Here is a 25,103-nt window from a genome sequence, read left to right as displayed (position 1 = left end):
AGCTCTTGGATGAAGGGACACAATTCCATGAGAATACCTATTGACAAGAGAGAGTATGGAAGAGGAACAGGAGAAAGGAACATCCATGATCTCAAATCCAAGGACCAACCCAACATCCCAGAAACACACCTGCCAAATGTATGGCTCTGGGATCAGGCACATCATCTACACAAGGAGCCATAGAACCCTGGAGCAGGGAGACATAATTTCCCAGGAGGACAATCCGGATTGGTTAGTGAATGATTGCTGACGATGATCTTGATGCCAACAGCACAGAAACAGGTCAATCAGCCCAACATGTCAGTACACACATAATGCATTCCTCTCCTATTCATATTCATTCATAGGACATGGGCATCTCTGGCTGGGCCAGCATTTGATGTCATCCCATGTTGCCCCTTGAGAAGATGGCGTAAGCTGCCTTCTTAAACCACTGCAGTCCATGAGCTACAGGTAGACCCACAATGCCCTTACGGAGGGAGTTCCAAAATTCAACAATAATAAAGGAACAGCGATACATTTCCAAGTCAGGATAGTGAGTGGCTTGGAGAGGAACTTGAAAGGTTTGGTGTTCCCATGTATCTGCTGCCCTTGTCCTTCTCAATAGTATTGATCACAAGTCTGGAAGGGATTGTCTAAGGAAACTTGGTGAATTTCTGCAGTGCACCTTGTAGATAATACACACTGCTGCTACTGAGCATCAATGGGTGGTGAGAGTGGATGTTTATGATGATGGATGGGGTATTAGCCAAGCTGGCCTGCTTCATCCTGCACAGTATTACACTTCCTGTGCAATGTTGGAACTGCACTCATTTAGGCAATTCAAAAGATTGCATAATAGTCATTAACATCATTGAAACCCACATTCTCAACATCCTTGGATGTTACCATTAATCAGAAATTGAACTGGACCAACCATGTAAATACTATGGCTGCAAGAACATGCCAGAGACTAGGAATTCTGTGATGAGTAACTCAGCTCCTGAATCCCAAAGCCCATCCACTATCTACAAGGCATACGTCAGAGTGTGGTGGAATACTCCCCACTTGCCTGGAATGGTGATTACCTATGTTCTGGACCCAAAAAGTTAACTCTGGTTTCTCTCCACAGATGCTGCCAGACCTGCTGAGCTTTTCCAGTAACTTCTATTTTTGTTTCTGATTTCTGCAGTTCTTTGTTTTTTTTTAAATATACACTATAACTCACCATATTTCTATCTCTCTTCAGTTCTGAAGATAAGTACGACCGGACCAGAAACGTTGACTCTGTTTCTCTCCCCACAGATGGTGCCAGATTGCTGTGTTTCTCTAGCTGTTCCCACCATTATCTACAGTTTACTTTGCTTTTCTTTAAAGCGTGGAAGGGGCTGGACAGGGTTGGCACAGAGAGGCTGTTTCCTCTGCAAGGCTGGGCAATCTAGTACTCAGGGAACACAGTGTCAGGGTAAGTGATCAATCAGTCAGAACTGAGGGGAGAAATCTCTCCACTTAGAGGACAGTGAATCTCTGGAATTCCCTATACTCCCAGAGGGTGCAGATGCTCCATTGATTAATAGATTTATCACTGAGATTGATTTCTTTTTGTTTTATTGGTGGATCATGGGATAGAGGGAGCAGGTGGGAGTTAAGGCTGGCTATCAGACCTGATAAAGCAGGCTCCTCCTGATCCTCATCTGTTTGAATATTTATAGGGTCATGTTTTTGAAGCTGAAGGAAAAAAATGAGGAGAAAATACAAAGAATGGTTCTGCCTGTTCTTACACTCCGTCCATCGTTCTGAACTTGGGTCATATTGGTCTTGAAATGTTAACTCTCTCTCCACAGATGGTGCCAGGCCTGCTGAGTTTCTCCAGCATTCACAGGATGAAGGTGTCACTGGCCAGGCAGCATTTATTGCCCATCTTTTATTACCCAGAGGGCAGTTAAGAGTCAACCACATTGCTGTGGATCTGGAGTCACATGTAGGCCAGACCAGGTAAGGGTGGCAGATTCCTTCCCTAAAGGACATTAGTAAACCAGCTGACCAACAATCAGCAATGGATTCATGCTCATCATTAGACACTTACTTCCAGATTTTACTGAGTTCAAATTACACCATCTGCCATGGCAGGATTCAAACCTGGGCCCCCAGGGCATTACGTGGGTCTTGAGATTAACAGACCAGTGATAATACCACTAGGCCATTGCCTCCCACATTTTAATTTCAGAATTCCAGCATCCTCTGTGCTTTGCTTTTATTTACTCTGTACATCTATCATCCACATAGGCTTTCACCAGAAGAGACTGAGACTTGCTCGGACACTTGCTGTCTGGTTATTAACTCTGACACTCAACAATCGTCTGACATTCAGCAGGGCATAACTTTCCTTCCTCCCTTTGCAGGGACTGATCGATTGAGTATGAACTCCTTCCACATCACAGTCTGTCAGATACTAATTCACCCTGTGAGATTTCACTTCAATTTACAATTAGGATTGGAATTTAATTGAGAATATTTCAGGGAAATGTAATGCTCTTATGTCTAATGCCACCATGACATAAGAAATATAAATTGTTATTTCACAGCGTGAGACTTGGGTATAAACCATTATGCACTAGAAAAATCCAATGCATCAAATGCTAAATCATGAAGTGAGGGTGTTATAGACCCTGGTGCTTATTAATAATCTCAGTGTCACATGGCCTGACACAGTGTGACCCAGCTGCAATGGAGTTCCTGTTGAAATTCTGTGTGAAAACAAATCCTTAAGGACTATCATCAATTTTCAGGTGTACAGTGACTTTACTGAAGTCAACAGCCACCCTCGGGTGACTATCTGTGTGGAGTTTGCACGTTCCCGTGTCTGCGTGGGTTTCCTCTGGTGCTCCAGTTTCCTCCCACAGTCCAAAGATGTGCAGTTTCAGCTGGATTGGCCATGGCAAATTACCCCATAGTGTCCAGGGATGTGCAGGCTAGGTAGATTAGCTGTAGGAAATTTAGGATTGCAGGGATAGGGTAGGGTCTGGGTCTGGCTGGGATGCCCTTTGGAGGATTGGTGCAGGCTTGATGGGCTGAATGGTCGATTCCTGAAGAAGGACTCATGCCCGAAACGTCAATTCTCCTGCTCCTTGGATGTTGCTTGACATGCTGCGCTTTTCCAGCAACACATTTTCAGCTCTGATCTCCAGCATCTGCAGTCCTCACTTTCTCCTTGATGGGCTGAATGGCCTGCTTCCACACTGGAAGGATTCTATGGCTCTATGATGCTATTCTATGATTCTAACAGTTGGGGTTACATCCAGCTGCCACCCACAGTACTCACTGCCTGGTGCCAGGATCCTGTATACTGTACCAGGTGATTAGCACAGTGTGTATGGGTCAAGTGAAGTACTCACTGCCAGGATCTTAACCTCCTGTATAAATCAAGACTTTTGAACAGCTGTGACAATTTTACACAGTTTTAGAATGATCCAACTCAGAAAGAGGCCCTTTGGCCCATCATTCCTGTGCTGACATTTTGGCTGGAATGTGCAGTTAGCACTATCTCCTGCTTTTCCTGAGTATCCTCCTGGATTTTGTCTGAAAGCTGTTTGAGTCCCTCTGGTTAATGGTCTTGCTGATCTGGTCTGTCAAAGTCCCCTATGAATGCTGCTTTAAATTTCCTCTAAAGCTCAGTGGATCAGAAGGGCCTTTCAGAATCACGGCATCATTATGGTACAGAAGGAGGCCGTTCAGCCCATTGTGTCTGTACTGGCTCTCTGAGCCTTTCGCCTCAGTGTTGAAGAACTGCCTTTTCCCTGTAACCTCATGCTTTGTTCGATATAACTAACCATCTAATTCCACTCTTGAATGCATCAAGTGAACCTGATTTCACCACATTTCCAAGCAGTGCATTCCAGACCCTAACCATTCATCGGACTGTAAAGAAATATTTCTCAACTTGCATTTGCTTCTTTTACAAAACATTTTCAATCTGTAACCTTTGGTTCTCAGTCCCTTGTGCATGGGAACAGTTCCTCCCTATCTGCTCTATCCAGTTAAAAACCACAACCAGATCTCCTCTCGGCCACCTCCCCTCCAAAGACGGCAGTCCCAACTTCTTCAATCTATCTTCATGAAGTTTCTCGTTCCCAGAACCATTCTTGTAAATCCCTTCTGCATTCTCTCCAATGTGTTCACATCCTTCCCATAATAGGACACCGATGATTGTACACACTCCCTGTACGTTTGCAGACATTTGAAAGACTGGCCTTAGTTTAACATCTCAGCTGGAGGACAGCACTTCTGACCATCCAGCACTCCCCTGAGTGAAGCTGTGCTTTAGAAGACGTGCTTTATCCCTGGTGTGGGACTGGACCCATGACCCTCTGACTCAAAGCAAGACTGACAAGGTGAGCATTTCGAGCCAAGCTGACATCCATGTTGGTGAATAATGAGTCACCCTGTTTGTGATGGAGTTGTAGAATTTTTACAGCACAGAAAGAGGCCCTTTGTCCCATCTTGTCCTTCCTGTATAACCCAAGCAGAAGGCAGCTCCCTGAAAGATAAGTTGATCCATTTGTGACTATGCCACAGAGAACAGAAAGGTCCCCATGCCCTGCTTTCATATCTGCCGCTGTGCTGCAGTGAGGGAAGGGAAGGGATGAGCCACCTACCCCCTTCACTGTCACCATCAACGAGATAAAAACAAGGACTGCAGACACTGGAAACCAGATTCTAGATTAGAGTGATGCTGGAAAAGCACAGCAGTTCAGGCAGCATCCGAGGAGCAGGAAAATCAACGTTTCGGGCAAAAGCCCCATATATTAACCATCAACGAGATGTTGACTCTGTTAGACAATAGACAATAGACAATAGGTGCAGGAGTAGGCCATTCTGCCCTTCGAGCATGCACCACCATTCAATATGATCATGGCTGATCATCCTTAATCAGTATCCTGTTGTAAAACAGCCTCTAATTGGACCTTCAATTATTGGAATAGAAACAAACAATTGTGGATGCTGGAAAACTGAAACAGAAACAGAAACAGAAATTGCTGGAGCAACCAGGAGTTCTGATGAAGCGATACTGGACTCGTTAACTTGTGTCTCTCTCCAATGCTGATGCCAGACCTGCCAAGTTTATCCAGCAATTTATGTTTTTTGTCTTTAATTATGGGAATTGGATTCCTATCTCCTTGGTGGATACTTCCCTGCTCCTGGCTTTTCCCCCGATTGGGACTGCAGGACCAGTCTAACTGGGCTCCCAAGATTCTGTCCGTCCCTGAGGCACCCAGTCACTTCCCAGCCAAATGTTGCCAAGTGTTAGAAATGGGCAACAGCAAAGTATGTGTTGGGAAACCCATCAAGAGCAGCTTGGATCACCCTCATGGGGATTACCTGCAGACACTCACCACACAGCCTCTTGCTGATTCCCATGCAGTATAACCCAATCTGAGCCTCTACCTTTGGCAGGGAACAGGTAACAAAGTAGGTAAACCTCCTCCAGTCGCTGTCATCTCTCCTGATGAAGGCACAGAACCAAGAATTCATGTGGACCCGAAACAAGGCGCAACATTTATTAAAAAGCAACAGTCCAGTTGGGGATGAATCATTGTGTTTTTGCCTTTGATTTTCATGGCTGTTTCTGCCAGCAGTAAATTTTACAGTTTGAAATTAGTGAGTCACATTGCCTTTGGAACATAATCCTTTAAAGTCATGAGAGGCCAGGTAGAGCCAGAATCAATTATTTTTGCAGCTGCTGAAAGCACTGGAACTATTGTAATTCTTAAAGGGAGTTCCCATGTAGTGTATGAGAATAAATTTCATGGTAACGCTGAAGCAGATCAACGGGAGGCATTTTTACACTTCTATTTGGCACCATAACAAAATTCTTGTTTGAACCAGTTCAGCAACTCGTTCTGAGAGTTTTGAGTGTTGACAGTGTCATTGAGCTCTCTTGCTGGAATAGAAAATCTAATCCTCCTTGGAAGGGGCTCATGTAAATAAAAAAACCCAAATGTATCCCACTGTCACACAGTTCTGTTGGTTACACTGTCCACTCCAGACTGGCCATGAATTGGAGTTCCACTCCAGAAGCTAAGCACAGAGGTCAGGACTGCTAGTCGGGGCAGTGACGGGGGACTGCTGTCCGCCATCTTGGGTGGGCAGGAATGATCCAAAGGAAATGATATGAAGAAGAAGAGGGGAGATCTGTCTGGTGACCTGGTCAATATTCCCCCTCCTGAGGTATAACCCAATCTGAACCTCTACCTTTGACAGGGAACAGATAACAAGGCAGGAAGACCTGGTCAATGTTCTGCTCCTCAACCAATATCACAATAAGACAGATGATCAACTCATTAACCCATTGCTGTTCATGGGAGGCTTGCTGCTGTATTTCCTACATTAGTCACTACATGTCAAAAAGTGCTTTAATAACTGTAAATGTTTGAAATATCCTGAAGTGATGAAAGTGATGACAGAAATGTAAGTCTTCCAGCATAAAATGGTCACAGCTTGTTAGAAGTCCATTTGGCCCAACATGTCATCCTAGTTGTTTGCAGGAGCAACTCACCCAGTCCCACCTCCCTTCCCTTACCCCTTCTTAGGTGCATGTCCAGGTTCCTTTTCAATCTTTGAACCTGCTTTCCCCACACTCTCAGGCAGTGCATTCTGAATCCTAACCACTCATTGCATTGACCTTCCCTTTCATGTCACCCTTCATTCTTTTGCCAATCACCTCAAATCTGTGTTCTCTGGTTCTCAAACCCCTCCATCAATAGGAACCACTTTTCTCCGTCTGCTAATCTAGACCCTTAGCAATTTTTGAAGACTTCTAACAAATCTCTTCTCAAAATTGTCTCCTCTTAAAAGATCAAACCTAACATTTCTGGACCATCCTGATCATTAAAGCCTCCCATCTCTTGAGCAGTTTCCCTGCACCCTCTCTAATGCATTCCTATCCTTCCTGAAGTGTGGTCCCTAGTTGGATCAAATTGGAGACCAAACCAGTTTTAAACAGGTTCACCATAACTTCCGAGCTTTTGAAAGTCCAGGATCTCATACACATCATTAACAGAATTCTCAACCTGCCCTGCCCTTCATTTTTCAGAAAGGTCTTTGTTTCAATAATTTTACTCAAGACTTGTGAATAGAATACTGGGTGTATTCCAGGATTAATAAACCATTCACCTAGCAAATTCCACACATAAGTTCCTGCCAAGTTGCTTTTAATGGTATGTAAAAATCAGTAAATTGTTTATTTAATATAACACAGTGTCCTGCAATGTCATGGAGTTCAATGGAATCAGAACAAAGGAGAAGAATTTATCCCAGAAACATTCAAATCTGAGTGTAGCAGATACACGGGAACAACACCCTCTGAGCCACTCTCCATCCTGACTTGGAAATATGTTGCTGTTCCTTCACTGTCACCGGGTCAAAATCCTGGGATTCCCTCGCTCAAAGGATTGTGCGTCGACCTACAGCACATGGACTGCAGTGGTTCAAGAAGGCAGCTCACCCCCACCTTCTCAAGGGGCAACTAGGGACAGGCAATAAATACTGGGCCCAGCCAGAGACACCCACATACCATGAAAGAATTTAAAAGGATGCCCTATCATACTGACCTGCATTCAAAGTATTTACCCTTCATCCACTCATATTATAAGTTTATTGTTGTCTCGTGTTTTTCTGCAATCTTCCTCAATATTTGCTGCACTTCCCATTTTGATGGCAATTTGTAAAAAAAGATTATGCATGCTGAGTTCAAATTGTTCACATAAATAGTCAATAATAAGTGTTCCTTGGATTAATCCCAACAACTTTCTTCCATAAGTCTGAGTAAATTCCTTTATTACAGCCCTCCCCCATAGTCTACTCATTCTGTTTATAGATGCTACAGAAAACTGTTTCTTTTTGTTTCCTAATCCAGTGTCAACCTGCGCACCATTCATCACCAAACACAATGACAAAGCAAAGGAGACACATCATTGCTCAAGCTATGCCCTTACATGATATACATTCACACACACACACCCTCACACACATCCACAGTGACTGAATAAGAGGCAGGTTTAATCCTGGCAAATTCTTCCCATCCCCTCCCTAACCTGAGGTTCTGCAGTAAATTATAATGCTGTCTAAAGAGCATTCAGTTAATCTACTTTTTACTGATTAGTTAAAGCCCCTGAACACCCTGGTTATTATAAAGCTGTGCTGGATTAACTCCTGTAATTGTAGTAACTAAAATAATATCAGATAAGCACCAAGAGTGAAAAAGTAGGCATTTTGATTGTTTTGCTTCATTTTAAGTAAACATTGTGTTTGGTCTAATGTCGGGACCTAATTAATGAATTGAAATGTCATATTCCTGAACACCTCATTTCACCTCTGGTGCTCGGGACTTCGTAACAGAACAAACCTCCAGTCGGGCTAACTTCAGATGTTTCAAAATGAAAGTAACAGATTTAAATTAGTCTCATAAAATCATTCAGAGAACAATATCTCAGGCAGTTAATAAATAACAAAGGACACAGATTGTAAACGGAATATCTCTCAGCAATTTAACTCAATGGGGTTTTGCAGGTGGCTTGTATGTAACTGGATATTTAACAAGTAGAGTCAGACAATGTTCTTCATCAGTTGTACAGTATTTGTCTTCTGGAAAAGGAAGAAGCACTTACCCTCCATATGCTCCAAAAGTGAAGCTTCTTTTCCTTCTCTCCATGTTTTATCCACTAGACAATCTTCCTTGGGGATTTTTTCTTGCAATGAAACAGCAGGGAGGGTTAAGACTCCCTTGAGCTTTCGTTACTCCACACGGGGCTTTGCTTCTTCAAGAACCAACTGTTGCCAATTCAGGCAGAAAACGAGAAGCTCAGAGCTCCATTTCCTGTACAGTATCTCATAGCAACAGCCAGATTCCCGTCAGCCAGAACTTTCAGTGAAAACTAGTTTCATTCAAGATCTTTCAGACACAAACTCTGATTAGCAAAGCTATTGCCTGTTGTTATGTAGAAACATTTTATGGTGCACATTTCTTCAAAAAGTTACAATTTATCTCAAATCTCGCTTTGTTAAAATAAAAGCAATTTTGTTACTTAGGATAAGGGACAGTATGTCTTTTCATCATTTTTGAGGAAAACTACATGACAATTAGGCAATTAAATCACGGAGCCTTAAAGATAGAGATGGCCTTGTGTGAACTACCAGAGCAGTGGTACACGTGCTCTCAGGCCATTATCTCCGTTATAGAAAAATCTTACATACTTTTAACCCCATATTGTCAAGTGTCAGATTGGACACTGTCTGTATTGTTAGAAATGGAATGTACAGTAAATTCTCAATACCATCCTTTGTCTGGTTACAGGGTGATTTTTTTTTGCTACAAGTTAACTGTGCCAGGCATCAGTCAGTTTTGAATGTCAGAAAAGCAAATGTTGAATTTGTCGGGAGTTCTTATTATACATTGTAAACTAGACGTCTCCTCCCAGGATCTGACTTGTCCCTGCTCTCTGTGTTTCTCAAGCTATGCATTCTGTGCACATGAACAGAAAGGTTTCTTTTGTCAGTGGGCATGATCCCTAGACACGTATTTACATAAAACACTGCTGGATAAGCACATCAAAGAGCTCCAAATACAAATGTATTTGATGTCACTGCTGTGGCTACTTCAATCTTATGAGTGTTCCGAATGAATCTCTTACATAAATGTTTAAAATATAAGGTGCTGCAAATAATAAACACTTTTAGCTAGACCAGCCGACCTCCCACAATGTTGTTCATGAAGCACAGAGTTCATTTAGATGGGCATAGTACCGAGCAGAATTGAATGATTGCTGTACAGCTCAGCTATAAGTTGAATTCTATTTCTGTTGCATAAATTTGTGTCACAGGAGCCAGCTGTCAGTGAACATTGTAATGCTCGGGAGACTGACAGTTCCAAGGTTTTCCTACTTTAGACTGATCCAAAATATTAATTATAGTCAATGCTGCCTAAAAACAATGGGAGGGCTTATTGTAAGGCTTTCAATAGGTCGCTCAAAACTGAAGAGCGAGTCTAGTACGTGGAGAAGATAGAGAAAGGCAGAAACAAGCCCCACACAGACAAGAAATGTTAAGCTGTATTGTTGAGAGAATGACCAAACTACACTGGTTCAGTGTAGTTGGAGATCCTGTGCTGTTGGAACTCAGGAAGATGTTCTCGAAGTTGGTAGAGAGTTTAGTATTGAAGTCAGGATTCTGGAAAAATCCTGAAAGTTGTGGGGCCGCAGAAGAAGCTGCATGCCTCATTGGTTCAGTGCAGCTGTGAATGAGGATGTCGGAAGCATACAAGCAATATGTCCTTTTTGTAACTGAGCTGGATTAGAGCTCAGGAAATCAATATAGTATAGTTGTGGTTTGGTGAATCCTGCTGTTTGTGAAAAACTGGTGTTGTGCTTGTGAGCAAGTGCCCTGTCAAAGAACCCATGGGAGCATAAACTGGGGAAAGGAGTTTTAGGGCCAGGTTATCAAGAATGAAGCATTGTAATCCCTTTTGAAGCTTGACTGAGATATGGTGACTCACAACAACATGGACACTGAGAGTGAGGGGTTGCTGAGAAATCCTTAGCATCTGTCTTGATTGCATTTGGTATTGGATGTGTTCTGTGTGGATTTGCCTCATGTTAATTTTGAGATGTTAGAATATAATGCATGTCTATCATGTCTATATCCTTGAAAATTCCCATGCCACTAATTAGTTTGACGGGTCAGATTCCTTATAAGGATGGTTACTGAGAGGTAAGATACTCTCTGTGACAATGCTTAATGATTCTATTGCATAGCTGATGTGTAGACTCCCCAATGATTCCTGAAGAAGCTGAATGTAGATACAACGCAGCCATTTTTAACCCAGGACCATTGTGGAGCAGACAATAAGCCTAATGAAGATGAGGTTCCAATATTTGTATTGGTCTGGGATGGCCTGTGGCATGTTCTGGACATTGTGCCCCACATGACTGGAGCAGGCAGAAAGGGTGTGATAAGACTCTGAAGAGCTGAGGCAGCAGTAGTGGTGTTCTGTGGAGAAAGATTTAGATTAGATTCCCTACAGTGTGGAAACAGGCCCTTCGGCCCAACCAGGCCCTTCCACACCAGATCCATTTCCCCTCTGACTAATGTACCTAACACTATGGGCAATATAGCATGGGCAATTCACCTGGCTTGCACATCTTTGGACTGTGGGAGAAAACCAGAGCACCCAGAGGAAATCCATGCAGACACAGGGAGAATGTGCAAACTCCACACAGACAGTTGCCCAAGGCTGGAATCGAACCTGAGACCCTTATGCTGTGAGGCAGCAATGCTAACCACTGAGCCACCATGCTGCCCTACATTGAGCAAGATGACCATCATCCTCTGCATGTTAGCACTGCAGTGTCAGCAGCAACAAGCCAGGCTGATTTAACGTAGATGTGAGCAACATGCAGTAATCATTCATTAATGGTAAAATTGTCATTACTGGAAAGACATGAAATCCCTGCTAATTCTCAGAAGCTAGTGCTGCTCTTGTATGTTTTTTCTTTGCTTTTGCTGTTGCTGAATAAAACATAAATTATTTGAAAATTTGTCAGTTTGTGATGATCCACATTGAACAATGAGAGGATCTTGAACTACACTGGGGTAAGTGTAGCACTCCCTTTGACTGGGCTCTATGACATATACTAAGAATGAGCACTCTGTGAAGGTTAATTCTTAACTAGCAATGCCTACTTGGATTTGCAACGGTGAGTTAGCTATGTCATCTCTGTACATTTCTTTTCCATTCCCTTCCCATTAAGTGATGATGTACAGCAGCTGCTGACAAGCAGCACTCATAGATTCCCTACAATGTGGAACCCAGGTCATTCAGCCCAACAAGTCCACACTGACTGTCCAAAGGGCATCCCACCCAGACTCAACCCCTATCCCTGTAACCGTGCATTTCTTATGGCTAATTCACCGAATTTACACACCCCTGGACACTTTGGGCAATTTTACATGGCCAATCTAGCCAACCTACATATCTTTGGACTGTAGGAGGAAACTGGAGCACTTAGACAAAACCCACACAAACTCCATACAAACAGTCACCTGATGCTGGGATTGAACCCGGGTCCCTAGTACCATGAGGCAGCAATGCTAACCACTGAGCCACTGTGGAAGACACACAAAAGCTAAAGAAAAGAACAAGTTGTCAGTTTTTCTAGTCTATCATATATTTAATCAACAGTCTTTAGCACTACAAAAATAAACATGTTTAATTCAAGGAATTCTATCCAGGACATTCCTTTCTTGGATAATAGTGCTTCAGGAATTTTTTACATCTTGATATTGTTAAGTTTTTGCATATTGTTCTTGATTTCCAAGCTATATATCTATATTAAAGAAATAGAACAGAAGATAGTAATAATGCAAGAAAATAAAGTTGAAATCTTGCCAACTTTGTGGTGAAAGCTATCATTTGTTCCACCTGTAACACTCTTGATAAACCAGCATTTATCCCGAAGCAAACCCTTTGCAGGAAATGTGGGAGGTGCAACTTTGACCTTGCTTTCACACTGAATACAAATTGCTAACCCTAGTACCATTCTTCCTCAGTAATTTCCTGTTAATCCAAAAGGAGGGAGGAGGGACAGTATTCAAAAGATAGGAATTAGTGAAGTTTGCAACCAAAGCATTTTGACAAAATGGTTAATAAGGCATAGGTGATCCTTCATTTTACAAACAGAGGTGTTGACCAATACCATCCTGAGCTTTCTGAATCATGGTGATTGATTGACCAATGGTGAAGTGATTCAAATCGATAATGAGCAGGAAACAGGTTACAGAATTACAGGCAGATGATCTTACAATTTTGTAATTCCGGTTCCTATGGGACAATGGTAATGACCCTGCCTCTGGCCAGGCTGCCCAGGTTTAGGTCCCCCAGCCCCTGGAGCATGTCATAACATGTCTAAATGGATTGGTTAAAACAGCAACTTTTCACTCCCTCTGTCCTTCATGAATCTGGAGTCGAGGTTTTAGTCACCTGATGCTGGGAGTTGCTAAGTGACATTCCATCCTCAGAGCCTGGCTGTAATATCCTGGAGTTTTCAATAAGGTCCAACAGGCATTCACCTGCCTGCAAAACCCTTCAGGGTTCATGTGACAGGAGACAGTGGGAAAGGGGCTCACTCCATATGGTTAAACCCTGTCCAGTTTGAGTTAAGTTAAAATTGATTGTTTGGTCTTAGCCACATGATCTCAGATAACTGACTGACAGATTGGCATCGTTCCAGCAGTGAGATGCAGGGCATGCAGCATCCAAACTCGGCTGAGGACAGATTCAAGTATCTCCTGGCCTTCTTTTCAATGGCTTAACAAACTGATTCTGGAGAGACAATGTCTATCCACATGGGAACTTTCAAATAGGAACAGAAAACAATGGGATCAGAGTAGACCATTCAGCCCTTCGAACCTGCTCCACCATTCAATAAGATCATGGCTGATCATTCAACTCAGTCCCCTGCTCTCACATTCTCTCCATACCCGTTGATCCCTTTAACATTATCCACATCTAACCCCTTCTTGAAACCATTCCATGTTTTAGCCTCCACTGCTTTCTGTGGCAGAGAATTCCCCAGGATCCCCAATCTCTGGGTGAAGACATTTCTCCTCATCTCAGTCCTAAATTATCCATTTCCTTAGACTGTGACCCCTGGTTCTGGACTCCCCAGTTAGCAGGAGCATCCTTCCTGCATATACCCTGTCTATTCCTGTTAGAGTTTTATAGGGTTCTAGATTTTTTAATAAATAAAAGTGAAATTCTGCAGATGCTGGAAATCTGAAATAAAAACTGAAAATGTGAGAGAAACGCAGCTGGTCTGGGAGCAGATGTCTCTCCACTGATACTGCCTGAGCTACTGAGCTTCTCCAGCACTTTCTGATCTCATGCCCCTTGTCAATGATATGGGATGGTCTCTGATGTTACTTTGTGCAGGGCTGGCACATACTGTAGACCTCTGGAAACTACATCATCATAACAGAGGTTTTACACATAGCTGGTGTTGCCTTTTTCATTGATTGTCAACTAGAACTCCCAACTATCATGTTTGACACTGAAGGCTTTTATGTTTCTATTGGCAATGTCCTTCAGTTGGAGCATTGGGTGTGCTGCCTAGCTCAGTTGACTGGATGGCTGATCTATGATACAGAGTGATGCCAACAGCATGGGTTCAATTACTGCATTGACTAATACTACAGTGACAGACTCTCCTTAACCTCTCCCCTTGCCTGAAGTGTGGTTTACCCTGAGGTTAAACCAACCCAATTGTTTCCATCTAATGAGAGAACAGGAATATCTTTCTGAGGGTTTCTTAGCACAGGTTACCCTCTCATATTGTGAAGAAAGTATAGGAATATAGTTAATTGTTTAGAATTTAGATACATTTAAAATTTAAATCTGGAATCAGTACAGGAAAGGGTTATCTTTTAATACCTTCTTTTAGAATGATATCTCTGGAATGTGCAGATATAAAAAATATCACAGGGAGTCATTTCTAGGTGAAACAGATTAAGAGAAAAGGTTGACTAAATGACTTAAAGAGTATGTGGAAAGGCTAGCATCTACTATTGAAAGAAGAAATGCTCTTGTGTAAATAAGTGCTAGCACATAGAGCACGAGAAATTAAATTTCAGGGAATAGTACACAGTGGTACAAGAGAACCAGCTACAAATCAGTGATGAATGATTGACCACAAAATGGAAAAAAAAGCAGATGTTATTTGGCTGGGAGTTAAACTTGATTGAGAAAAGGATTATTCATAAAAGATCACTATGAAAAAAGGCATTTTTAAAAACCAACATATTGGTTTTCCGAAGATCACTCATATTCAATATTGCTTAAAAGTCTTAAGTTTTAAAGATTTGTGGGAAAAAAGGAATTAATTTTGTGGGAAAAAAGGAATTAGTTTTGTGGTAATATCTGCAGTGGTTTCTTGAAAAGAAGACTTTGAAAGTTCACTGTGGATGTTGGAGATTTGTCTTGACAGGACTTCCTACAAACCAGGTGCCTGGTGGAAACTGCTTGCTTTGCTGTCGATCCTGCTAAGGCTGGTTTTATCTACAGTGACTGGCTTGGAGAGGTTCTTGTTTTATCGAGTAGGGTTGGAGGAAAGCCTGCTCCAAACAATTAATTTCTCCCGTTTTGAAAATGAAAACCCTCTATGTAAGTTCATGGAGAAAACTATTTGTTTTTTTGAAAGAGTGATTGAAAAACCATCTCAAGGTCATATTTCCTGAGAAATTGTGTCTGAGATTTCAGAGACAGCTGTGCCTGCTCAGTGCTTTCACCACATGTACCAAAATTTCAGAGCAACAGATCCCTGACCTTCCTACACTTGATGCTTTTGCATTTAAGAATAAACTATTGGCCAAAGTGTTTTATTTTCCAGAAAGCTGATCTCTGCTGAGAAATTGTTCTTTTTCTCAATTTTCCTGAGGAATATGTGCATTTATGTGAGTTCTGGGGACATTGAAAGGCAGAAACATTTAAACCTCGATGTTGTTCTGTTTGTTAACCAATTATCACATCTTTATTAAATAAATTGTATTTTGATTTTAAAAAGTCATAATTATGCTTATTAAGAAACTTGATGATAGATCTCTTTTAAAACCTGATCAAGACAAAGGGCTGAACTTTTACCAAAACTTGGCTGAGTGTCAGTTTGGGAAAGTTTGACAGAGGTTGTCTCTCCAGCAGCTCTAGTTCCTTATCTGCACTGCTCGCTCCATGATATATGGACCCCTTCTCTGAGATGCCCCACTTGTACTATTGTGTGCTGTCCTGCCAGCACCTCCCTGGACTCTTAGCATTGGGACCATCTTTAGAATGCAGCTGTGCACTAAGCCAAGCTCCGTCAGTCTGGAGCTGCCCTGCATTGTTCTTGTGAAGACGGATAGAGACAGTGACCTGGAGGTCTTGGTGGATGGACAAGGTGAAAAGGAGGGCCATCGTTTTCCTTCAGGACTGGCGGAGGACACCTTGGCCAGATCGTTTAGTCCAAAGTTGCCACCCAGTCAGTATGGTGCCCGTGGTCCAGAGGAATGGCCAGCATTATATGAGGAAGGTCAATGACCTTCTGAACTCCACAAGGGTAAGAGTGACCAACTTCGTTCTTCCATCTCACTCATTCCAACTCTGCTCCAACAAGGGTCACAGTCCGACACTCTCACAATCTCATTCAACAGAGGGAGAGGCATCGCTACAGTGCATACACTAATGCCTGGAAGGAGTCACCTGCACTGAAGAGCGGATCGTCTATGATTCTATAATTGTTTACAACGTCTTCCCTCACTCACTCTCATCCAGTCGATCCCTCCACTCACCGCAAACTCCGTTCATCCTCTGGGCTGCTTCCCCACTCACTCCTTCTCGACACTGCAATATTAAAATAGGCCTCTCCCCATTCATATGGAGATGCTCCTGTCACTGACCAACAGCTCACTCGCAGAATCCAACATTATTTATCAGGTAATCAGCAATTGAACTCTTCCAAAGTCGCCATACTTTCCCAACTGACTCACTAATGCCCAGATTTTTCAGGAGCTAGGAAAATTCAGGTTAAGGTATTTAACTGGTCTTCTTGATAACTGGAAAAGTATTTTTTTATGTTGCAAGCCACTGGGTAGTGAGACTAGAGCAACAGGGCACTCCTGCATCCTCAGTCATAACCAGAGGACATTCGAAACAATTGAACCCATTCAAAGTCTGAACTTCATAAAAAGACTCCAAATAGAAGATTTAAGAACTGAGTCCAAAGCAAAAGCAGAAAGGAGTGAGGGAGAGTGAAGCTCGGGTTGAACAACAAGATAAATACCTGAGGAGTGGGGTCAGTCAGAGTGACCCTGGGGGTGAACACCAGGATAAATACCTGAGGAGCAGGGGTGGGGTCAGTCAGGGTAACCTTGGGGATGAACAGTATAAATACCTGAGGAGTGGGGTCAGTCAGAGCGATCCTGGGATTGGGTGGCACGGTGGCACAGTGGTTAGCACCGCTGCCTCACAGCGCCAGAGACCCGGGTTCAACTCCCGCCTCAGGCTTTTGACTGTGTGGAGTTTGCACGTTCTCCCCGTGTCTGCGTGGGATTCCTCCAGGTGCTCCGGTTTCCTCCCACAGTCCAAAGATGTGCGGGTTAGGTGAATTGGCCTTGCTAAATTGCCCGTAGTGTTAGGGGCAGGGGTAAATGTAGGGGAATGGGTCTGGGTGGGTGACGGGTCGGTGTGGACTTGTAGGGCCGAAGGGCCTGTTTCCACACTATAAGTAATCTAATCTAATCTAAATACCTGAGGAGTGGGGTCAGTCAGAGTGACCCTGGGGGTGAACAGCAGGATAAATACCTGAGGAGTGGGGTCAGTCAGAGTACCTGGGGGTGAACAGCAGGATAAGTATCTGAGGAGGGGGGTCAGTCAGTGTGACCCTGGGGGTGAACAGCAGGATAAGTATCTGAGGAGTGGGGTCAGTCAGAGTGACCCTGGGGGTGAACAGCAGGATAAATACCTGAGGAGTGGGGTCAGTCAGAGTACCCTGGGGGTGAACAGCAGGATAAGTATCTGAGGAGTAGGGTCAGTCAGAGTGACCCTGGGGGTGGACAGCAGGATAAATACCTGAGGAGTGGGGTCAGTCAGAGTACCCTGGGGGTGAACAGCAGGATAAGTATCTGAGGAGAGGGGTCAGTCAGAATGACCCTGGGGGTGAACAGCAGGATAAATACCTGAGGAGTAGGGGAGTTATTTCAGCTCCTGTAACCCAAAAGTAGGAGACAGGTTTGAACATATAAGTTCTCAGTGTTATGAACATGAACTGGTTTAACGATAAAGACATGCCCAAGATGCATTATAATCGAGGTGGATGTTATTGAACCTTGTTTTCTTGGTAGCTATGAGTTATCCACAAAGTGCTGAAGATGCAGGTCTTGAGGGTAAGTGTTTTAAATGGCAAATCAATTCACCTTTCTCTTGTTGCGTTCGTTGGCTAAAGAGCAACAACAATACATGACCCAGAACACGATGTGCATCTGCAGGAGCCCCTCAGTAAAAGGTAATACACAGAGACAGCAAGCTCATGGTTACCTTCTTTTGGTTGAGTGTCAGTCCCAGCGAGATTATTGGAGGGTATTGGAGGGTACTCAGCCACTGGGCTGAGCAAGGTCTCTTACCGTATATTATAATCCTGACCCATTAACTACCCGACTTGTCCAATGGTATCCCCCTTGTCCAGTTCTAACCCTATTTTATCACACACCGTTCCCAGAATGCCTCACCACTCACTGATATCCAGCAGAAGATGAGTATCCCTGGGGCCTGCGGCATCTTTGAAAGGTACCTGTGCACCCGGACATTTGTGTTGCCAACCCAGTGTAACCCCTTGCTGGCAGTGTATTGGTACAGCAGCCACAAAGCCACACTGTTCATGGCACAGTGCTGGCATGGCTCGTACTCCCTCTCACACACCACCCCATTCTCTCCCTGTGCCCCCGCCCCACCCAGTCACTGTTTACCCACCAGGACACACCATGTTCCTGTCTTTACCAACATCCTGCCTGAACACCCTCTCTGTTACCACGTCCTCTGTCTGTCCCCCATGCCCACTGGAGACCCACAGCTTAACATTGTCCAGTCGCTAAACGTCACATACAGGCAAACAATTGGACAGTTCGAAACATCAGCTTTTTGACAGACAGCAAAAGGGCCTGTACCTATGACTGACAGAACCAGGATCCAAACTGACAGTGCCCCCACCCCCCCACCTCCCTTGACTGGGCTAATGATTAGGCCCCACCCCAAATTCCAAGCAAGTGAGCAGCCCTGAGACACAGCCTGGTCCAGTGCCTGAGCTGGGGACTGTCCATGCGTTCATCGTGTCCCTGCTACAGTTTCTCAATGCTGGTTGCTGGTGTACTGTACAATGCAGGCCAGTGCTTCACGAGCATCCTACAACTGGTTGGGAAAGATATCATGAGGATCCTGAAGGGTTGCCAAATATTGGATGCCCATGTCTGTGCAAGAGAGATGCATACAGCCAATGCCCAACAACCATGCCCTGAAATGTTTGTATGATGAGCAATATAGAAACTGGGAGCAGGAATAGGCCATTCAGCCCTTCGAGCCTTATCCACCATTCAATATGACCATGGCTGATCATCCAACTCAGTTCCTGCTTTCTGCCCCATACCGTTTGATTCCTTTATCCCTAAGATCTATATCTAACTCCTTCTTGAAAACATTCAATGTTTGGCCTCAACTACTTTCTGTGGCAGAGAGTTCCACAGGCTCCCCACTCTCTGGGTGCAAACATTTCTCCTCATCTCAGTCCCAATGACCTACCCTTTTTCCTAAGACTGTAACTCCAGGTTCTGGACTCCCTGGTCGTCAGGAATCTGCCTTCTGCATTGACCCTGTCTTGTCCTCTTAGAATTTTACATGTTTCTGTGAGATTTCCCTCCTCGTTCCCCTAAATGCCAGTGAATACAATGCCAACAAGTTCAATCTCTCCTCCTACCTCAGACCTGCCATCCCAGGAATCAGGCTTGCAAGTGGATGTTTTCCACAGCCAGTGATCAGCTGAAGCTGCCAGATACCTGCCTTACCCTCCTCATTGAGAACTCTCAATGTCTGGCTCACGTGGTATATTTGGTAAGATCAAAGCTGAATACTAATGAGGTGAGATGTGTAGTTAATAAAATAATTAATGAGCAATAATCCCCCTTAATAGGCAACTCACTGCTGCACAGTAAGAAGCCTGTCTCACTGCTCAGTAAATACATTAAAGATTCAGTGGGTTCTTCCTAACATGGAGATGGGATTTCTCGAGTAATTCTCTGACAAATCTATGTACAGTCCAAGTCATTCAGGCCTATGAATCAATTGGAGTGTCTCACATTAACTTTTAAACAGCCTGATTGTATGCTGCAGTCTACAGATACAGTTCTAGTATCACACAATCAAACCATACAAAAGGAAGCCTTTGAGCCATCGAGCCTGTACTATCTCTTTGAAAGGCTTATCCCATTAGTCTGACTTCCTTCGCTATATCTGAGCAAAGGTTTTCTTATTGTTCATATTTGGTTAGGTAGTAAAAGTTAGTTTCATTTCTGAATACAAACCAGCGGCAAATTTGAGGAAGGTCTTTTCTAGCCAAGTTCATAATGAAACACAGAAATTAAAGAGCAGTTCCTGGTAACATAAAACTCATCATTTAATCCAGTCACCAAACTGCAAATAGCTCATGAGTTCCTGAGTTCTCTATTGAGCCAATTTTTTCTCTTAAAGCTTTCAATTCCCCCAAAAACAATGTTGACACATTCTGGTCAATATCACGGTCAGGCAGCCTCTCTTGGGAAGCAAGACCTTGCTTTTCACTGGGGCTTGTCCTCTCTCTAACCCAAGTCACTTTCCATTTATCCACAATTTCCTGCCATTTTCAAGCCTTCCATTATTGATATCATCTTGGTCAGAAGTCACATGACACCAGGTGATAGTCCAACAGGTTTATCTGAAATCACAAGCTTTTGGAGCACTGCTTTGAAACCTTGTGATTTCAAACAAACCTCTTGGACTATAACGTGGCACTGTGTGACTTCTGACCTTGCCCACCCCAGTCCAACACTGGCACCTCCACAATCAGGATATTTTCTTCTTTCTTCTTTCTGTTTTTCTTTTAAATCTTCCCTTCACAGCCTCTCCTACAAATTCATTTCCATGTAAGGTATGCCCTGCCCTCACTCTTTGCTTTTTCATTATTATTTTCAACAAATTTCTTTGTTAGTCACTTCCTCTAGTTCTTCATCACTTGTTAGTTTTTCTGTCCAGTTGATCCATTCTACTGTCTTTAAAAAATACGCAGCTAAGTTATTTAGCGAGTCGCTCGGTTCTTCCACAAGCTCTAAGCCACAAAAACAACATTCTATGTCCAGCTCTTTGGTTAACAAATATCTTTTCTAATCATATATTCCCATTGCTATCTGTGTTTTATTTATTTGTTGCATCTTCCATTAAATATCATATTTCCGAATACTGTACTGGAAATCTTGCATCAGTTCTAATTCTTCTCGTGAGTCTGAGATCTGCAACAGTCTGGCATTGCCAATGTTCCCTTCCATTTCAGAGTCTGTGCCTGCTGTAATTTTTCCATCTGTTAGTTTCTGTAATCCTTGTTGCTTTACTTACTGCAAGAGCATTGCCATTTGCGAATTGAACCTGCTGTCATCATCATCCCCCCAAATTAAGACCAGGTTGTGTGTTTTCAAATGTGTCTTTGATCATTGTCAGTTTATGTGAAGTTAAAAATCTCACACAACACCAGGTTATAATGCAACAGGTTTAATTGGAAGCACACTCCTTCACCAGGTGATAGTGAAGGGCTCAATCCTAACACAGAATTTATAGCAAAAATTTACAGTGTGATGTAACTGAAATTATACATTGAAAACTGTATGTGTTTGTGTGGACAGTGAAGAGAGTATACACCACTCTTATCAAGCTCCTCACTCAGTGACACGTGTCTCTGACTCCCTACTGGCTTGTCTCACTATTGTTCCTTGACCCATGTACAGATCTCTTATGTTGTAATTATATGCATTATTATCATTTGCGAATTTGCATTTTAAAATAGATGCTTTGGGTTTCCGTTCTGTCAAGGTAACATGTTTTTTAAAGAGGTCACAAAATCATTCAGAAAAGTGACCTGAATACATTATTTTCAAGAGAGTGAACGAGCTTGTAGGTACCTCGCCAGGTGCCTCTGGTGTTACTGATGAAACGGTTACTCCGCTGAGTTTATGGCTGACCGAAAAACGCTTGATCAAGGGCCATTGATAGTTTAGACTGAGTTCAGTTGAGACAAACCAGGTTTTCAGTTCAGGAGGACTGCTTCATCCCAGCAGCTTGTCAGTTTGTCAGCTTCGTGAAATCTCCAAACTGTGAATCTACGCACAAGTATCAAGCTGTCAGGACTGAAACCAGATTCAGGCTATCAAAACCAGATTCAGGCTATCAAAACCAGATTCAGGCTATCAAAACCAGATTCAGGCTATCAAAACTGGACTGAAACCAGATTCAAAGCTGGAAGGAAATCTTCAAACTGTCACACGAGTGCAAGAAGAAAAATTAACCAAGAGTCAGTTTATGAAGAAATTAAAGCGTTAGGATTGGAGTCATATTTCTCTGAGACTGAGCACTGAAAGGAATATTGCTGGGAAAAAGGTCGGATCGATGTTTTCCGTAGTTAGGTTGAGATTGTGTCAAACTGACTTACACTCCACACACACACAAATACAATCTCAAATATACACATACAAAAATATCAACTTACTTTATATAATAAAGAAATTTGTTAGCCCAATATGTTGGTGAATGTGTTCAGTGACTAACAACCATGGCCATCAAATTGCAAAAAAATGAAACATATGATTTATCAAGCCCGTTCAACTTTAAGATCTGACCCGCACAATAATTCCATCAGCTGGGATCATAGTACTTGTGAGTCAACTTTCTCTCTAGTCTTCTCCAATGTCTTTCAATTTTGTCAGGTATTTAATCTGATCAACCCAATCAAATGTTATTCCAAAATCCACAAAACAGACACATTGAGCGAGAAGAACAGCATAATATTGACATTTTTTAATTGGATCAGAAAGCAGGGGGTGAGATACAAACTGCAATAAAGCAGTTGAGATCTGGGAAAATGACTGGAACAGACAAAGAACCGGCAATGTTGATGAGAAACCGAGGAAAGTAACTAAGATCAATGCTTAACATCGATGCACCAAGCTGTACAAATCAGGAGAAAGCCCAGGGAAGTTCATGTTCATACTGAATATTTTTTAAGGCTGGGCTAGGTAGAGTCTAACTTGAAAGGGAGTCAAAGGATATCAGAGCGGGGACGGGATGAGTCGGCAGCAAAGTAGAGTTGAGGTCACAATCTGTGTACAAGTTGTCTGCTTGTTCATACATGGAAGGGTGAGTTGAGAATTGCAACATACAAAGGGGTTGGAATAAGGCAGGACAACATTGGAGATAGCCACTTTGGATTTCAGGAGAAAAAGGGATGAGGAGCAATCGACAATCCCAGGGTTAACCCGTGAGTGTAGTTCAATAGTTGGACAGGATGCGTCGTAATATTGTAGAGTTTGCTCATAACTGTAGGATATTGTGAGTAACTTTATGACAGAAGCTGGCACAAACTAAACGAATGTTTCATATGAGATTGCAATTAAAAACATTTTAATCTGTTTACTGTTTTAAAGTTTCAGCAGCGCTTGCTCTACATTTTTTAAATTGATTCGCTAAGTTTCCTCATTCTGTTTCAGTTATAATTTTTATTGTAAGTTTGATGTTGTTTAATAAATATTATAGTGTGGACATGTCCTTGTGTTAAAGGGATCAAAGGGAATGGGGGGGCGGGGGGAGGAGGAACAGGGGACTGAGCTCGATGATCAGCCGGGATCATACTGAATGATGCAGCAGACTCGAAGGGCCGAATGGCCTGTCCCGTCTTTATTTTCTGTGTTTCTATGTTTTAGCAAATTGATGACCATCTCAGGAAAAATATTTGAAGCTCTTTTGTTTTCTTTTCAGTTGTGTTCCGAGTCAAAAGCGTAAGCTGAAAGATTCTCACTGAGAAACAATGGTAGGGGTATTTGAGAAGAAAGCTGAGAAAGAATGGAATCTCAGCAGGAATTTTCACCGTTTCCTGATGCTCCATGGGGGGAGGGGGGGGGGTAATCAAAGTGACTGATTTCTCCATTCTCCCATCAAAATTACAGCAAGAGATCCCGAGAAATGGAATAGAGACAACCCTGGGAATTATAGACCAGGGAGCCTTACTTCGGTTCTGGGTAAAGTGTCAGAAAAGGTTATAAAAGATAGGAATAAGTTGACCAGGGATAGTCAACACAGTTTTGTGAAGGGTAGGTTGTGCCTCACAAACCTTATTGAGTTCTCTGAGAGGGTGATTTAGTGAATTGGATCAGAAATTGGCGAGCTGAAAGAAGACAGAGGGTGCTGGGTTGATGGGAAACGTTCATTTTGGAGTTCAGTTACTAGCAGTATACCACAGGGATCTGTTTTGGGGCCATTGTTGTTTGTCATTTTTATAAATGACCTAGATGAGGGCATAGAAGGATGGGTTAGTAAATTTGTGACCTGACCAAGGGCTGAATGTTCAGATTCTTCACAAAAACTAACACAGACAGAAGGGTGGAGAGTCTGAAATAAGAATGGAAAATACTGGAAATACTCAGCAGGTCAGACAGCATCTGTGAAGACAGGAACAGGGTTAACCTTTCAGAACTGATGAAAGTACAGATATGTAATATGCCACTTCTGTTTCTTGCTGTGCAGATGCTGCCTGTTCTGTCAGGTGTCTCCAGTGGCATTTGTTTTTAATTCAGCCAGTAATCATCAAAACTTAAACTGCAATTGAGGACAAAAATGGTGCAATTAGACACATTGGAATGCTCCTCATTAACCTCTGAACGGTTCTGAAACCTTCAGACATCACATTATGGAGTCAAGTTAGGTAAAGGGGCAGTACAAAGAGATCTGGGTGTTCTTGTATACCAGTCAATGAAGGTAAGCTTGTAGGTACAGCAGGTAGTGAAGAAGGCTAATAGCATGCTGGCCTTCATAACAAGAGGGATTGAGTATAGAAGCAAAGAGGTTCTTCTGCAGCTGTACAGGGCCCTGTTGAGACCACACCTGGAGTACTGTGTGCAGTTCTGGTCTCCAAATTTGAGGAAAGACATTCTGGCTATTGAGGGAGTGCAGCGTAGGTTCACGAGGTCAATTCCTGGAATGGCGGGACTATCTTATGTTGAAAGATTGGAGGAACTGGGCTTGTATACCCTTGAGTTTAGAAGACTGAGAGGGGATCTGATTGAGACATATAAGATTATTAAAGGATTGGACACTCTGGAGGCAGGAAACATGTTTTCGCTGATGGGTGAGTGCCGAACCAGAGGACACAGCTTAAAAATACGGGGTTTAGGACAGAGATGAGGAGAAACCTCTTCACCCAGAGAGTGGTGGCTGTGTGGAATGCTCTGCCCCAGAGGGCAGTGGAGGCCCAGTCTCTGGATTA

The 25,103-nt window shown here is 43.0% G+C and overlaps 1 protein-coding gene across 3 annotated transcripts in view; it reads right to left on the bottom strand.

The window, feature by feature from the left end:
- Window positions 1-25,103, bottom strand: part of rap1gapa (RAP1 GTPase activating protein a) — a 566,513-nt gene that overhangs the window by 384,842 nt on the left and 156,568 nt on the right. Inside the window, exon 1 of one of the 3 annotated variants that reach the window (XM_043676331.1) lies at window positions 8,646-8,665. The exons of the other annotated variants lie outside the window; for them this stretch is intronic. The gene's annotated coding sequence lies outside the window, so the exon portion shown is untranslated. Of the gene's footprint in view, window positions 1-8,645; window positions 8,666-25,103 lie in introns of those variants that run through there. 3 annotated transcript variants of the gene reach the window in all.

The sequence above is a fragment of the Chiloscyllium plagiosum genome, chromosome 34 (genome assembly GCF_004010195.1).
Source record: "Chiloscyllium plagiosum isolate BGI_BamShark_2017 chromosome 34, ASM401019v2, whole genome shotgun sequence".
In the NCBI taxonomy this organism is placed as follows: domain Eukaryota; kingdom Metazoa; phylum Chordata; class Chondrichthyes; order Orectolobiformes; family Hemiscylliidae; genus Chiloscyllium; species Chiloscyllium plagiosum.
Note: the sequence above shows the minus strand (reverse complement) of the source record. Positions and strands in the feature narration are given on the sequence as shown.